We start from the raw sequence: 5,410 nt of genomic DNA on the forward strand, positions 1-5,410 counted from the left end.
ATGGTCGCTAAGTGTTTTTTTGGTCTGTTGATATAATTTTGTTGTGGTGGTTGCTAGGGCATTGCTATTTGGTTGCTATGGGTTTTTTTGGTTTGTTGCTATGCAGTTGTTGTGGGTGGTTGCTAGGGCATTGCTATAGTTGCTAAGTATTCTGGGTGTTTTTAGTCTTTACTGTGGTGTTTCTAGGATGTTGTAGGTGGTTGCTAGGGCATTGCTCTATGGTTGCTAAGTGTTTTTTAGTTTGTTGCTATGGAGTTTGTTGTGGGTGGTTGCTAAGGCATTGCTATTGGGTTGCTATGTGTTTTTTAGTCGGTTGCTATGCAGTTTGTTGTGGGTGGTTGCTAGGGCATTGCTATAGCTGCTAAGTATTCTGGGTGTTTTTAGTCTTTTACTATGGTGTTTCTAGGATGTTGTAGGTGGTTGCTATGGCATTGCTTTATGGTTGCTAAGTGTTTTTTTAGTTTGTTGCTGTAACGCCAAGCCAGCAGAGGGAGCCCTCACCCTAGGACTGCCTGCATGCTCCCTCTGCTGCTTCTACTGTTACTTCCTGTTTGACACTATTTAAAGACTGACCATGTGCTCAATACTTTGCGAAGTATTGCCCTGCTATATGGACTCTACCAAGCGTTTATCTGTTTTCTTTGCCTTGTTTAGTTCCACGGTCTTGTTTCATGATCATCGTTTTGTTGTTGTTTTCTGCCTTAGTTTTACTCAGTTCATTGCCATAGTTTTGTTCAGTTTCTTAGCATTGTTTCTTTGTTACTTTTGGACTGCTCACCCTTGTTTTTCGACTGTGCCTGTGTTTTGGACTACGAGTTTGTGTTGCCCTGGATATATCTGTTTGCCGGTATCGGACTCTGCCTGTCGACTACGATCTGTTCAAATAAAGCTCGCTTATGGATCTTACACGCTTCCCAGGGTCCTCATTACAGAATACTTCGCCACCCAAAGATCCAGCAGCTTACTCAACACAGATCACCATAAACCCAGCAGCTTCTGACCGCCAAGCCAACATGAGTGCAGACACCAAGCTAATCCGTTGTCGCCAAGGAAATCACCCCATTGAGCACTACGTGAAGGATTTTCTGGAACTGGCACATCATACTACCTTTGATGAGGTATGCCTTATGATATTTTTCAGAGGAGGACTTTCTGAGCCAATTTGTTCCCTCATGCCTTTTCCTGAATCCACTTGGACTTTAGAACGATATATTGACGTTGCATTGTTGCTGGCTGGGTCACCGTTTACTGTTGGGATTGCGGATGAGGGACTCTGCAATCCCACAGTAACCTCCATACCGCAGCCTTCTCATGTCGAGCCTGTTCAAGCCATGTCTGCCAAGGTCGCACCCACCAAGTCAAGGTCTGCTAAGCCACCGCCTGCTCACCCCATGCCTGCCGCTCCAGGGCCTGCTCACGCCATGCCTGCCGCCCCAGAGCCAGTCCACAAGATGGCTGCCGCCACGCCAGAGTCTGCACGCAAGATGGCCGCCGCCACGCCAGAGTCTGCACACAAGATGGCCGCCGCCACACCAGAGTCTGCACGCAAGATGGCCGCCGCCACGCCAGAATCTGCACGCAAGATGGCCGCCGCCACGCCAGAGTCTGCACGCAAGATGGCCGCCATCCCCAAACCTGTTCACAAGATGGCCACCATTCCAGAACCCGTCCACAAGATGGCCGCCATCCCAGAGCCAGTCCACAAGATGGCCGCCGTCCCCAAACCTGTTCACAAGATGGCCGCCATTCCAGAGCCAGTTCACAAGATGGCCGCCATCCCAGAGCCACTCGACAAGATGGTCGCTGTCTCCAAGCCACGCCACCTGATGGCTCACGTACTGGACTCACCCCTAACGGCTGTATGGGCAGCTAAAATGGCAGCTACCCCTGATTCAAGTCAAGCTGCAGAGCCAAGTCAAGCTGCAGAGCCAAGTCAAGCTGCAGGTGCATCTTCAGAGTCAGGTCAAGTTGCAGCTGTGTCTCCTGTGTCAAGTCAAGCTACAGCTGCTGCTCCAAAGTCCAAGGCTTCCAAGTCAAGTCCAGTTCCAGAGTCCGGCCAAGCAACAGAGCCCGGTCAAGCAACAGAGTCAAGTCGAGCAACAGAATCAAGTCAAGCAACAGAGTCAAGCAAGGACACAGCTGTTCCCCATGAATCAAGCCAAGTTACAGCTGTTCTCCATGTGTCAAGCCAAGACACAGCTGTGGTTCTCCATGAGTCAAGCCAAGTCACAGCTGTGCCCCACGAGTCAAGCCAAGTCACAGCTGTTCTCCACGAGTCAAGCCAAGACACAGCTGTTGTTCTCCACAAGCCAAGCCAATATACAGCTGTTGTTCTCCACGAGTCAAGCCAAGACACAGCTGTTGTTCTCCACAAGCCAAGCCAATATACAGCTGTTGTTCTCCACGAGTCAAGCCAAGATACAGCTGTTGTTCTCCACGAATCAAGCCAAGTTACAGCTGTTCTCCATGAGTCAAGCCAAGACACAGCTGTGTCCCACGAGTCAAGCCACGTTACAGCTGTCGTTCCTGAGTCAAGCCATGTCATTCCTGAGTCAAGCCATGTCGTTCCTGAGTCAAGCCAAGTTGCAGCAGATCTTCACGAGTCAAGTCAAATTGCTGCTGTCTTCCCTGAGCCAAGTCAAGTTGCGACTGTCGTCCAGGAGCCAAGCCAAGTCGCAATTGATCTTCATGAACCAAATCAAGCCACGGCAGGCCTCCCCGAGTCAAGTCCGGCCACGGCAGGCCTCCCCGAGTCAAGGCAGGAAACTGTTGTCCTACCAAAACCTCACCAGGTCCCCTCTAACCTTCTCAAACCACCTCCCATATCAGCTGACCAATCAAGCCACGCAGAGCCCACGCTCCCAAGCCACGCAGAGCCCACGCTCCCAAGCCACGCAGAGCCCACGCTCCCAAGCCACGCAGAGCCCACGCTCCCAAGCCACAAGTCCATAACACTATCTACTGTGCTGCCTGTAATGGCCGTCGCCATTTTCAGTGTGTGGGCTGCACACTATGTTCCAGAGGCCTCACCTGTCCACGAGTCTGCTCCAGAAGCTTCGTCTGTCCACGAGTCTGCTCCCGAAGCTTTGTCTGTCCACGAGTCTGCTCCAGAAGCTTCGTCTGTCCACGAGTCTGCTCCAGAAGCTTCGTCTGTCCACGAGTCTGCTCCAGAAGCTTCGTCTATCCACAAGTCTATGCCAGAAGCCTCTCGGGTCCAAGAGTTTGCGCCAATACCTCCTGAGGTGTCAGCATGCTTTGTAGAACCTCCTAAGGAGGTGGCATCCATTAATGAACTCACTGCCTCGCCTGTCCACGAGTCTACACCAGATGCCTCTTCTGTCCAAGAGTCTGCGCCAATGCCCCCAGAAGTGGCAGCTCCGGCTGCAGAACCTCCTAAAGGGGCGGCGTTTCCCCGGCCTGCTCCACGGCCCTGGTCCTCCAAAGTTTCACGGTCTGCTATTGCTCCACGGCCCAGGACCTCCAGTGTTCCACTGTCTGCCACAGTTCCACGGCCCAGGACCTCCAGGGTTCCACTGTCTACCACAGCTCCACGGTCCTGGTCCTCCAGTGCTTCACTGTCTGCCACTGCTCCATGGTCCAGGTCCTCCAGTGCTTCACTGTCTGTCCCTGCTCTACGATCCAGGCCCACCTGCTCATCATGGACCTGGCCCTCCGTCCCACCCCCTGTTTTGCCTCTGTTCCCCCACCCACCTGGACGGTTGTTGTTTTGAGCGCCAGGAGTCGCTCCTAGGGGGGGGATTCTGTAACGCCAAGCCAGCAGAGGGAGCCCTCACCCTAGGACTGCCTGCATGCTCCCTCTGCTGCTTCTACTGTTACTTCCTGTTTGACACTATTTAAAGACTGACCATGTGCTCAATACTTTGCGAAGTATTGCCCTGCTATATGGACTCTACCAAGCGTTTATCTGTTTTCTTTGCCTTGTTTAGTTCCACGGTCTTGTTTCATGATCATCGTTTTGTTGTTGTTTTCTGCCTTAGTTTTACTCAGTTCATTGCCATAGTTTTGTTCAGTTTCTTAGCATTGTTTCTTTGTTACTTTTGGACTGCTCACCCTTGTTTTTCGACTGTGCCTGTGTTTTGGACTACGAGTTTGTGTTGCCCTGGATATATCTGTTTGCCGGTATCGGACTCTGCCTGTCGACTACGATCTGTTCAAATAAAGCTCGCTTATGGATCTTACACGCTTCCCAGGGTCCTCATTACAGTTGCTATGCAGTTTCTAGGATGTTGTGAGTGGTTGCTAGGGCATTGTTATAGGGTTGCTGTATGGTAAGATTGTTCGGAGTTGTTTTTTGACTTGATCTATCTAGATTGTGAAGTCTAGACTTATTAATTTGCCATGTTTTCCTGTATAAACCATGAAATGAAAACATCATTCTCTAAGGAAACACTGGTTTTATTGCAGATGTTTTAGACTTAAAATAGAAGTGAGTTTCTTGTTAAATTAAAAGAGCAAATGTGCTGTAACTCTCCCCCAGTGAATATTAGCTTAATGTTTCGTGTCTCTTACTCCTGATAAAACTTTAGTGTGATTTAACCATCAGGCATGGAAATAAAGATCAGCTAATCCCAGCGTCTCAGTCCAGTAACTGTTTAATGAGCTCAAGTATTGATTGAAGCCATAAAATGACAGACAGCACATATATCCTGTGAACTACGCAGTGTTTTTACTGGCAGACAAATGTCTTTGTGTGGCAGCAAATTCATTGTTGGGTTTTTTCCAGTGAGTAGACAGAATGAAACAGAGCGCTGAGGTAATTTATAGGGTGGATGACAGGTAAAGACTTTTATTAACATAGTGATTTGATACAGGGCAAAGATTAGGCAGCTCACACTAATAACCAAAAACATCTGCTTCCTATAAAGTCCTTCAGTCAACCTACAGAATCCAGAGTTAAGTGTGTTTCTGTTAAAAACGCTGTCATCTACATCTTCATCACACATTCACTAGTTCAGAAACAGCTACTTCTAATAAGATTGAATTAATTTAATATAACTTAATCTATAAGACACAAATTAGGGTGACTTGGGTCATTAAAAAGAAAAGAGATTTTTTACAATGTTTTATGACAATTTAGCAAATTTCCCATCTTGTAGTTGCCATTTTTTTAAATATATATATATATATATATATATATGTATATATATATACATAAACTCAAAACTGCAATGTTTTAATGTAAAGACTATAAATACAAAATATATTAAATGACTATAATACAACAAATAAATTAAATTGTATATTAACTTGTAACTATTTAAATTTACTATATATACCAACTTGAAACTGCAATTTTTTAATGCATAAACAAAGGTTAAAAATACATTACTATAATACAACAAATATTAAATTGTATAATGAATTATAGAATTAAAGTAATTTAAATGAT

Source organism: Labeo rohita, chromosome 25 (genome assembly GCF_022985175.1).
Source record: "Labeo rohita strain BAU-BD-2019 chromosome 25, IGBB_LRoh.1.0, whole genome shotgun sequence".
Lineage (NCBI taxonomy): Eukaryota > Metazoa > Chordata > Actinopteri > Cypriniformes > Cyprinidae > Labeo > Labeo rohita.